Below are 13,556 nucleotides of genomic sequence, written 5' to 3'. Positions count from 1 at the left end.
GTCATTCTGAGCAATCACACCATTACTGACCTTGCACACAGTCAGTGGCACACTCATTCCACCTCACATAGTTGGTATTGCAATGAGTACATGTGTGTGTGTGCATTGTGTCATAGGTAGGTACTATGCTATTGGCCCTGGGCCAAGGGCAGCATAGTGTTATGCTACCCTGCCCCTTGGGACACATGTAATGTAATTGTACTTGCTCTTGTCAAACAGTTACACAGGGTGACTCATATGGCATAGTGTTTTGGAATGGATTATGGTACTCCAGTATTCCACATTGGTGTTCAGTCCATGCCTTTGTCACCAGGCACCTGTTGTAATATATCTGCACACATGTGCCTCTCAATATATATATATATATATATATATATATATATATATATATATATATATATATATATATATATATATAGCGAGAGAGAGAGATAGAGATATATTCATATAAATACATATCTCTAGACATTCATATCTGTCTGTATATGTGTATGTATCTATATATATCTAGATATGTATGTTTTTATTACATATATATGTATATACATATTTTATCTATCTATATATGTCTATATATTTATACATACCTCTCTATCTATGTACACATATATGTATATATATATATATATATATATATATATATATATATATATATATATATATATATATATATAGATAGATAGATAGATATATACATATACATATATTCTAAACAGCCATTACTGTGCAACCTACATTGTACATTGTACTACAACCTACATTGATATGTGCACATAGCAATCTTCATCTACATATGTATGTCCAGCCTTCACTAACAGTTGCAGTATGTCCATTGCCCTATGCACATCTTCATATACATATAGATACAGACTGCTAACACATATGGAGGGTTCACATTATGTAGATTATTAGATTATGTAGTGTACATTACCTTTGTTTCTGACTGCTTTTTTGGATGGCTTGCTGCTGGCTGTCTGCCTTGCTGCTGGCTGGCTTGCTGCTGGTTGTCTGCCTTGCTGCTGTATGGCTTGCTGCTGAGCAGTAGTGGGGGTCTTGTACTTTGTACTAACAGTTATGAATATCAGGCACATGCAGTGCTTGTAAACTGCTATACTGTCCTTATTTTATTAGATGGCTACATCCTTTGATATTTCTGGGTTGTTCTCCTACATGAGGGTGTGCTTGTGTTAGCAATTCTACAGCTATTCACAGAGTGGGTGACAGCAGACAGGCTGATATGCCTGTGAGTTTCTGATACTTGCAGGCCTCAGATACTCTCAGGTGTATATTTGAGCAGCCTCAGGGAATGGTACATATCAGTGGGATACACCCGTGATATATTTCAGATATTCTGCAGTTGTGACTGTGGGGTATTTTGAGCATATGTATTACTACACCATTTCTGACATGCAAGTATTGTCTACTTTAACTTATTGGCAGTTACCATTACGTGGGATTCCCCACCTTATGTGCCTACTGTTAGTACATTTCACAGGACGTCAGGGGGGCACAGTTAACATTTGTTTGCAAATCAGGAACATCCCTGTAAATCAGTCACAGTTGGGAGGTCTGGCCTCTTACCTATTCAAATATGGCAGTGTTTATCCTGCTCTGATAGTGTGTGGGGTTTGCAAGGTGCTACTGTCACATTATTACCTACTAGCATGGCTGTTTCTCTTATCACACTAATGTAATACAATTCCACAAGAATTGCCAGTAAAGATACAAGAAACAAGCTTTGTGTAATATCCTTCCTATATTCCCTTTACATTCAGTCCTTCTATTTCATGATATATTGCTTTCAGCACAAAGCGCTTGTATATCAGTCATGGCTTAGTGGTAAGTCATGCAGACTAGTGTTTCCAAGGTCCTGGGTGTGAGACTAACAGCGACATTTTATTTTGCTGCTGACCAGACTACAGGCCTTGTCATTCAGAGTGACTAAGGCACTTTTAAGCAGTTGTAAGCAGGTTAGCACTGGTTTGCGTGGTGCTCATGTCACTTAGCTTCATGCACACACGCTTAGCTAAGCTCACACAAGCGCAGATCCGCTGACTACTGCTTAAAAGTGTTTACTCTCGCGCACACCCGCGCTAATTTCTTTTAACGAAAAGAAAATGGGGAGATAGGAAAGTGGTGAAAAAGGGGGCACAAAGAGGGTAGGACAGTAGGAAAACAAGCTCGGGATTTGCAGGAAGGATCTAGGAAAGGCCCATAGCTGCCCATTTCTTTATCAGCAACAGCTGTGCATATGTGGGTAATTTGGTGTGAAATTTGAAACTTTCCACCCCTGAGAGATGGGTGAGGACAACAAAATATGTTGTACAGCCAATTGTAATTACCAGTTCACATGTCCAGCAGACATGTCTGCAAAATGGGCAGCTATGTATGGGGCGTACTTTTTTTGTGGGAACAGAGTGCACTTTTTTTTATTTTGTTTTCAGATGAGAGTGGAATGTGAGGTACAGGAAGTAGGTATATTTGGGGAGGTAGGTTGGGGAGGTTAACAGACAAGACAAACAAGATGCATACAGGGGCGGAGTATGACACATGTGGGGGGAAACACAATTGACAGGGGCGGATGTTTGGATATCGCGAGTCCATGAGCTCACAGATGGCAACAGTGGAACTGAGATTCCCACCCATGGGCAGTTGCCACTGCGCCTTCACTGCCAAGGATAGGACTGTGCTGGGGGCAGTATAGGATGGGCAGGCACACCCGTGAGTTGTGCCACCCGTGCCTCAAGCTGGCGTAGGGGTTCAAGCACAGAATGCCTGATCTCGCTACGCACCACAAACTGGACACTTTGGAGGGTGAGTGGACGTTCTCCTCCGGCCACACTTGCAGAGGGTGGATGGGCCCCATCCCCTGCAGTGCTTCCACCCAAAGGTGGCACAGGGTCACTGGAGGAGGTTCCAGCCTGGGCACTAGTGCCAGGTGCACTCGCCAGATGAGGTGGGAGAGGTGGGTCCACTGGAACCCGCCTTCCCTGTTGTCCTATGTTTAGCAATATTTTATGGCATTTTGGGTTAGTAACAAACAATACCATTCAAAATTAGTTGTAACAGCATGCGTCAGTATTCCCATTAACAAAACACCCATGAATTTCAAACATTGAACAGCAAGCATAACACATGCATATTTTGAACAACAGTACACAATCCAACAGCATGCAGGGTTGATCGATGGCAACAGGCCATCAGGTTTGGATATGTGAACAGGGCACATGCATCAATGTACATGCAAATATGTATGAACCAACAGGACAAATGTCCATGGGAATTAATTGTGAATACACATACCCAGTTTGGTGTGGAATGGCATTATTTGTGAAAATAGGGTAGGCTGAAGAAATATTACATTAACAACTTCAACTACCTATACATATGCTGTACATTTCTAGTAGCTGCAGATATATATACCCTACATGTCTTAGTACAGTTTCCTATATGTAACCTTAGGAATGTTGGTGATGGGAATGTAACTGCTACGTTAATATACATTGCATTTTTATTCATACACATTCATATCTGGCTGTGTTCAGGTACAGCATCCTGCTACATTTGATTTATATGGCTCTAGACAACTGTGGATGTTCAGTATTTCATACAACCATACTATCTCCATATTGCAAGGGTACAGCAACATATCCAAATTGTGGGACAGACACATTCCAGCTTCAGTACTTTATTACAAACATTTCACTCTTTGGTTGTGGCTGTCTCATTCATTTCATTATGTACTGACTGCAGTATAACTTTATTCAAGACTTATTACAGCTTTCTTGGTCGATTCATACCTCTTTCTCACACTCTCACTTGTTTTATTTTTACAATTCAAGATGGTACTTAATTCTAGGCATTATTAACATTTCTTTCTTGGTTACAACAATCTTTTCCAACAGACTCACTTGTTTCATATGGCAGATTTTAAAAGGGGATGTATTTGACACATGTCTATGGTCTGTAGATTGTTTACCAGTAATTTTCAGGCTGAAGCAAGTTATCTGATATTACAATACAGGTGGAAAATCTCTATTTCAGACTTGTTTAATTTTTATTTCTGGATTACAGGCTGCATCCCTTATCTAATCATACAGTACTAGCAGAATCTTTCTTCTAGTCTTATTTGAACTTTATTAATATGTAACAACACTGAACTCTTTTACAAGCTGTCTCACTTATATTCTGTAACAATTCCAGCAAAATAATTAATAACCTGCCTGGTGGCGCAACCACACCAGCCTATCATCATAGGCTCACCGATTCACAGAATGCGCACCTGCAGCTGTAATATAAATGAAGTAATATTGGAACATTCATCTCCATAATATCGTCTAGGATAATTTCTTACATACTTAATTACATGGATACTTACTCAGTAGTGGGGCATTGGGCATTTGCCAGGCCTCCTGGATCCAACGGTTCTGTTGGTCCTGCTTATGTCTCCTCAGGTCCGCATGGTGGTGACGGACCTGTTCACCAGTCCTTGGTATGTCTGTGGCACTGGTGAGATCATGTGGCAACCGGTTCCACGCCTCTGCCTTATACTCACCCCAGGGAACCTGGCCCTGCATGAGTTGAGCCTCATGATCATGGACTAGGAGCCAAACCATATATTTGGACTCCTCAACACCCCACCTCTGTGCTTGGAAGTGACTGCCATCCTGACTGCAAATGGGTTCCACAATCAGTTATGCTGTGAATTCCCGCCTATGGGGCTTATATATGCCGGTTTTCCCGCACTTATCTGTGATTGGCCATTTTGGAAATGTATCAGCTTAAAAACACCTGCTTTGTCATGCTTCTATTTCCATTCATTCCTATATATATGCTAATACTGCATTACTCAGTACAGCTGTCATGGCTTAGTGGTTTAGTACTTTGACTATGGTGCACAGTATCCTGGGTTCAAGCCTGGCCATTGCTTTTTTTTTTAGTTTAATACTGTCTAGATACGCTAGAAGGTGTGTCTGTGAAAAGGCGGTTTTGATACAGCTTGCTCAAAGTTGCACGCCAGTATGCCGGTTGGCGCGCTGCACAGCTCCTTGCAAATGGGTTACACTGGGTAACACGTTATTTGGCTATGAGCACGCATATTACGCTGTGTGAAGCATTGCTCAGCTACGGGCACACATTTTACGCATGTTAAAGCGCTGCTCAACTCCGCGCACTCATATTACACCTGTTAAACCGCTGCTCACCTGCGGGCAGTCCTACTCAGCTTGTTAGAGCACTGCTCAGCTATGGGCACTTATAATTTTTTTTTTTTATTGTGTCAGATTTCTTCAAAAATACATGGCCCATTTCATTACATTTTACTTAAATTATAGTTATATATATATATATATATATATATATATATATATATATATATATATATATATATATACCTATATGTCAGGGAATTGTTTCATGCTTATTTCACTAAAAATAGAAAATTATGTTGTTGTGGCTCGAACCGTGACTACCTCCTCTTTGGCCAACATCTCTACCGCTACGCTATTGATACTTGGCTTAATTTACATATTTAGATCTTATATGCTTTTCAATGACTGCTAACTGTGGCTGAGCGGAGGGCACACCCGCACAAATGAGCATAACTACGGGGAAACATTTTTGAAATTATAAAAAAAAAATTAAACTGCTATTTTTACATTTTACATTACAGTTGGGTTTATAGCCTGTGGGGGCATGTGTGGTGTTGTGTTTCTCGGCATTTCCAAGAACTCGCTCGTGGGAGTTTACTTTCAGGACTCTGACTCTTCTGGGGGTGTGTCCCTTTGCAGAACTCGCCATGCGGACACGCCCCCTACTTTCCTACACGGACCGTGTTAGCCTAGGGGGTGATTCAGCATGCCCTCATGAATATACATGGCATGCTGACGTCACATCGTTTAACTGCAGCCTCCGTGTAAGACATATTAACTCTTACACGGAGGTTTCGTGAATCCTGCCTGAAGTATTTTACTAACAGTCTGATTACATCTACAGTTAGCACTTCCATAAATGTTGAAGAAGAAATAGAAAATAATAATTTTAGTGGCGTATCTGGCAAATATTTACATTTACCATAATTATGATGAGATTAATAATGAACATACAAGTGATGAGGTTAACAATTTTTCTGCATTAAATAATATTAATAGATTTGAAAATATAGACCTAGGTACTTAGTAAACAGATGGAGTTTCTTTATCTCAACAGAAATTTTATGATGATGCATATATGGACACATATGAAACTAACTTGTACAAAATACAGGAATTGATGTCAGAATATAGATGTTTTAAAAAGGACAAATGATATTTAAAAGAATGCATAAATAGAAAAATTGTGCCTCAGGGTTAAGGGTGTATAAATACCCTAATAATATGATTGAAAGTAGTACATTCCATAAAGAATTGATTATTATATTTGATAGGTGTGGCTTTCACATTATGAAGGTTATTATTAGACAAAATAAACTTGATATGGATGTTATATATTGGAACATTGAAAGTATTGATAATAAAATACAAAGTGATTTATTATTTGCAATGGATAGTGAAAAAGAAAAATATTTCAATATTTTGAAATATGTTGACAATAAATGTACACATTTGATAAGAAGGACATATAATAAACTTGAAAGGGACAGAATAGAATATGAAGAAAATAGGAGCTACCCTATGCCATGTAATTTTAAGTATCATATGAATTATATGGTTCACCCATATAAAAATCAGAAGGAAGAGTATGTAACACCACAGGATGGGGAAAGAAGGTAGCATAGCAATTCTTAATAATGAATCACATTTTAATAATTTAGACATTAATGACCCTTTAGAATTTCTCTCTAAGGAGATCTGAGAGACTGAAAAACAGACAGATACAGGGCTCCAGTTACAGGAACCAGAGAGGGTGAAGAGAATATGACCAAAAAAAAAAAAAGGAAAGAGGGGAAACATAAGCATGAAGAAGGAACAATTAAACAGTAATTGACAAGATAATCCTGTAGAGGAAATTACAGTCAATGGTAGAGTTAATGTTTACAATAATTAAAAAATTTAATTATACTAATTATGATATAAGTAAAAGATTTTTAACTTATCTAGTAAGGGTTTTACATTTATTTCTTCAAAACAACGTGACATGAAATTATATATTAGAAAGATAAATTTTAAATTGCTTTTCCTGAATGATAGGACCGAGACATATGATAGCAATTTTAAAAAGAAAAGTATTTACAACCCACCTATTCATCCCCAATTAAAGAATTTTGAAATGTTAGTAGAAAATGAAATCAAGGAAACTATCAATAATAAAAGGATTTTTTTTTTAATTTAGACAAAGATGAAAAGGTATTTCTTGAAGAATTAAGGGAGAATGAAAATATTAGAATTATGAGGCCAGACAAAGGTGGAGGTATAGTTACAACGCATACTATGGAATATACTGGTAAGATGATGGAAATATTATGTAATGTTGAGAAATATATTTTTGTTTCTAAAAAATGATGTAAATATTGCCTCTTCTATGATAGGGTACTACTTCAATGACCTTCTTATGCAAGACATAATAGACATAGACACGTATATGTTTTGATATACTGAGAAAACTATAATACCTTCCACCTTTGGCATTCCAAAAGTTGATAAGGATATAGGTGATCTGCCCTGAGGTTAATTGTAGTTACAAATGGGTCAAAAAACATTCCTTGTCAGTATATATAAGGACTGTAAGTTGGAAAAAAAATATTGGAAAGGTTATCAATTCCTCTTAAAAGATCTATGGGATATTTTTTAAAAGAAATAAATGATAAACTGTATAATAAGAATTTAATCTTTGTGACAAGAAATATTATGGATTTATTCACAATAATACCTTATGAAATAGGAGTGGAATGGTTTGAAGAAAGTTGGATGGAACATAAGAACATGGACACAAAGGAGATTAAATTATTGATGGAATTCATGGAATTAATTAAAAAAATAATTTTACATATTTCAACTTGGAATATTATAAACAGGTCAAGGGAGTTGTCATGGGGGCAAATTGTGCCCCCTTCTTTGTTAATATGGTCCTTAATACATGGAAATCAAATTTAATTTTAAATTTACATTTTGCAAAATGTTGGAATTTGTACAAATGTTTTCTAGATGATATAGTTTTATTTTGGAGAGATAGTGAGAAGTAAGTAAAGGAATTTGTTAAGTATATTGAGTAGTCCACCACATTTTTAAGATTCCCACACAATATTACATTTGAGAAAATTATTTATTTAGATGTAACTAAACATAATTTAGAGAAATATAAGATGATTAAATCCACCTTGTTTAGGAAGGGTACTTTTTCTAACTCATATTTGTATTTTACTAGTGAACAGAAGAAAATTATAGTGGAAGGTCAATTTATTAGGGTGGCATGTATAGTCTCTAAAGAAAGCAATTTTTTTTAGAATAATGTGATGGAGTGAAAAACATATTTTTGGAACAAAAATATCCAGATAAGTCAGTTAATTATATTTTAGAGGAGGTCAGAATAGGTAGATTTACAAAGTATTATCCAATACTAAGGAAAGGTGATATAATTATCAATCATACAGATGGAAATGCTAGTGCTACCCATGATATTTTATAGAAAGAATTTGCTCATTTTGAATATACATTTATTATGAATTATAACACGGATGTTAATGTGATTTAAAACATAATTTTAAGACACTGGAAGATGTTTTCTAAGGTGTCAGATCTCCCAGGTATTTTCAGAAGAGGGAAGAATGTGAAAAATATTTTACAGAATAAGTCTAATAGATTATTGGTGAATAATCCAAGGAGAATTGGTACATATAAATGTGTTTTTTTGCAGGCAATGCCCTTACATGGCAAATGTGGACCATAAAGTTATTCCCGATAGAAATAAATACATATAACAGTCAACATCATGATTGCAACAGAAAGGGTGTTTTATATATATATATATATATATATATATATATATATATATATATATATATATATATATATATATACACATATATATCCCTTTATGTAAAAAGGTGATCAACATTCTATATAGGCAAACCTGAATGAAGTTTAAGGAAAATAATTTATGAGTATCTATATGACATTAAAGGAAAAAGAAAAAAGGCTTTATGTTGATGTGTGCTACAATCTGAAGAAGTGGAGTATATCTTTTTTGCAATACAATAAATTTATATAGATCCTAAAGGTGGCCCTTAGAAGACAAAAATATAATATAGACCCCGGGATTCATGAAGCTTGCTCCAGGTGCAGGCGTAGCATCGGCGATTTAACACCAAATATGGCCGCTGAGTGATTCAGGTACGAGCTGTTTCCACATGCACTACCTGCATACGCCACAGCTGCACAGCTCCTGGTGCATGTATGCTAATTACCCCATGTGCAGCAGCGTAGCATGCAAATGAAGGTATATAGCGATTTAGGAAGTGGTGCAGGCGTAGTGTAAGTATGCAGAAATGTAAACCGACAAAATGGTTTACATTTTTTCAAACATAAAATCAGAGCCATGGCAGTGGACCAAACTCATGTATTATACTGTTAGTATATGCCAATGGCTAAATGTGTAGCCATTGGCATAAAAAAATGCACAACACATAAAAAAAACAACATTTAATGTCATGGCCACACTAACACGAAGTAAAATAGCAGTGCATCAGTGTACAAACGGGATCACAATGAACAAATATTTATATGTAATAAATCTGCAGTGTAACACATTTCTTGAATTCCCCATAATAGTCAATGGCACACATGCTACACCACACCATGGTGCAAGGGTTGCTAAGGGACTGTGACAGTGTTCTGCACGGTAACTAGGAATTAGTAGTCAATACCATGCAAATGAGACAAGTAATACTGAATCACAAAATCCCCGCTGGCATAAGGATGTACCTCACAGTGTAGCAGTACAACACCGAGGTGTTGCCTGGAGATAAAGATGACATCAAGAGAGAGGTGTAAGCTGTAAGCACATTGGGGCATTGCTAATCCGGTTTGCCTGTTGCTATGCAAAGCCACATGATAGGGGTGTGTTGAAGTAGCCATAGCTTTGCTTAGCTGAGAGCACACAAGGTAACTGAATGTGCATGTGAACGTGGATGAAAACGCATTCGAAACCCAGTAAATAGCTGTGCGTGGCATGCACCAGAGCTGAAACAGGAACAATACGGGAAGAAAATAAGGAAATGCTGCAGCATGGTAACACCTAGGAACCCACAGTGGGCCATTGACAACAGCTAACAAGGCTGCTAGCAGCTACCTGCACTACAGGAAAGGGGAGGTGCTGTACTGCAAAGAAAAGAGAACTGTCACAGCAGAACAAAGCAATCTTGCAGTAGATCAGCTACATAATACATTTTGCTACACCATCCTGGGTTGGGAAAGTACAAACCAAGAAAGCCGGCAGCTGGATGCATGCCTGACAATGGGAGGGGAATCTGGTTGAAAAGTGAAGTAAAGGGCAATAGATGAATCATGGCAGCTAAGCGTAATTCAACACCAAAGGCCTCACAATAGCACTACCTGCTGTAAAACCCATAATTAAGATACCCTGCAGCTGGAATTGCACATACACACCCAATTATACCAGCAGCATCCATAGCACAATAGTATAAAGTGTGAAAGCCCCTCACACACACTTGTGTATTCCCAGACACTCTGCACCATTGGTGTATACAGACGGGGAACTTTTAATATGTACATGTTAGGGGCTGCCATAGCTTTGATTCACCAACATGTGTTGGACACTGAAGCTGGTGTGGAGGATGATGCTGACAACCATCTCAGGCACTGGAGGAGGAGAAGAGTGTCCAGACCCAGAGTAACCTGCCAGGGGCTACATGATCTGGGGATAGTAGAGCATTACAGGATGGACAGGGACACCATACAGCAACTTGTTGAGCTGTGCCAGCCACGCCTCAGAGGCAGAAATAACAGAGGGGAACCAATTCCAGTGGACATGAAGGTATGTGTAAGTTTGAGAATACTAGCCACAGGTACCTTTCAAAGGCCAACTGGGTATATCATGGGGATCTCACAGGCATCAGCATCCAGGGTACTCCACCAGTTCCTGGATGCCATGTTACCACATGCCAATGAGCACATATACTTCCCCCGAATGCAGGAGGAGTTGGCCAGCAATATGCATCTCTTCCAGTGTGGCAGACTACCTGGAGGTACTGGGTGCAATAGACTGCATGCACATAGACATCAAGTCACCACCCGGTGAGCAGGGTAGGTGCTACATATACCACAAGGGATACCCCTCCATCAACTGCCAGGTCATGTGCAATGCCCAGGGCATTATCATGGATGTGTGTGCTGGCAGCCCTGGAAGCTATCACAACTCCCACATCTGGCATGCCTCACAGCTGTATCAGGTATTTGCCGGGGGGGGCACCCATTTGGCTACCTGGTGGGGGATGCTAGCTATGCACTAGAACCATGGATGATGACTCCCATCAGAAATGCACTCATACACCCATGCAAGAATGCCATAATGAGGCACATGCGGAAACCAGACTCATCATAGAGCATGTGTTTGGGATGCTAAAATCATGGTTCCAATGCTTGTACATATCTCGTGGAGCCTTGTGGTACTCTCCAGACATGTGTGCCCACATCTTCATAGTATGTGCCATGCTACACAATATGATCCTGCAGAAACAGCTGCAGGAGGGACAAAATGGTGAAGGCCCTCACAGCCCACCACCATTGCCAAGGGCCCCACAGGCACAGAGGGAATCAGACCACAAACACCCTGTGCCAGCCCCAGTAGGCAGATGGAGGCGTGCCCAGTATGCCCATGCCTTGGAAAAGAGGGAACATAATGCACACACACTGACAGTGTAGGCACCTATGCACTGACACCCTTCTCCAACTGCACACACAGTAAACATGGATGGCAGACACATGCGACCACCTGTAAATTATCATGTATAGGTGGTCTACTGTGTGCATCCTACACAGGCAGCCCTCAACTGTTGTACACACAACTGGCATTGGCACAAGGTAATTCAATATCTGAACAGTAAATGAAGCTATCAGCATGTGTTGATACTGTATGTATAGGTTCATAGGTACATAGGTAGGTACATGCCTAACTGCCTGAGTCCATTTATCAGCCTAGCCAAAATGTGTCTGCTGTCGCCACCCCATTGATTAACTAACTGTCCCTCTGTGGAGCAGAGCCAATTGCGGGATCCCTGTGGTATATCCACTGTTCCCTACCCACTCTGCAAAGATTCCCTGGAGTGTTAGTGAGGGCTCCATATAATGTAATCAGGGATTTAGTTCCAAAGCATGGGGAGTACCCGTGACAGGAATCTGTCACTCCAGCATCTTCCAGTTATGGTTGTGGCAAGGTGTAGCTCATTACAGTGTGTGTGGCTCACTGTGACATGGATTCCCATAGGTGGAGCATATCCATTATGCCTGACTTGGACATGGCTTTGTTGGCCAGCAAATATTATCTCTGAGTGAACGAGATGCCACTGAGTAATGCAAGAGTTTATGCAGTCTGGCAGTATAGGACACATGACTGAGGGCATTATCCTTCTTGGCGAGGTACGTTTTTGGCCCTTCCAGCTGTTGGCTGTGTCTTCTGAGGTACATCCAAAAGGGGTTATCATATTCAATGCTAGGATTGATGAGTGATGAGTAAAGGGGCACAATAACCTCAGTCTGTTTAGACGCAAACCCTTAAGTAATCAGATGGCTCACATAGATGGATGTTCTAACTACTTCGCAGATATGATTGTCAAAGGAGAGATCACTATCTAATGTAGTCCCCACATACCCATTACGTCATCTGAATTATAGTGTCTGACACTCATGTGTTAATATGTGTGTGTGTAGTTTCCCAAAATGGAATGACCATGCAGTATATGGCCTTTAGTTGGAGGTCATGACTCTGACACCCTGTGTTGGTCTATGTGAGGCCCCTTGAAGGATGTCTGTGACAGCTGGACTGTCAGTTATGGCTCCCAGTTTGTAGTAATCACCAAACACGGTCTGCTGTAGTCCACCTGTGTTAGCCCGTACCTCTGAGAAGTATATGTCAAACAGTAGGGGTCCCAGGACTGAGTCCTGTGGGACACCAGTTGTGACTGGTCAAGAGTTGGACATGGAGGCTGCTAGGCTTACCAAGTGGGTCCTATGTGTAAGCCTGTTGGCAAACCAACTTGTGATGTATGGGTGTATGTACTGGCCGGTGAGTGTAGAAATAATACCTGAGTGGGAAATGGTGTCAAAACCCTTGGTGAGGTCCAGGTAGTATGTGTGAACTACCACACCCCACACCTAAAGTCTAGGTGACTATAAGATGTCAAACAGGTTCAGTAGGCATGATCTGCACTCAACCAAGCTGACCTGGGTTGGGTCAAGTGTCTGGAGGTTACCATTGTCTATGTTAATGAGTGCCATGAGGATGCGCTCCATAGCCATGCAGATCAGGCTACTCAGGCTTATGGGGTGGTAGTTACCATGGTCAGTTATGTCACCACCTTGGTGGAGTGGAATAGCTGTTGCCAT

The sequence above is a fragment of the Protopterus annectens genome, chromosome 3.part0 (genome assembly GCF_019279795.1).
Source record: "Protopterus annectens isolate FY-2018-M chromosome 3.part0, PAN1.0, whole genome shotgun sequence".
In the NCBI taxonomy this organism is placed as follows: domain Eukaryota; kingdom Metazoa; phylum Chordata; order Ceratodontiformes; family Protopteridae; genus Protopterus; species Protopterus annectens.
This window is presented reverse-complemented; position numbering follows the sequence as displayed.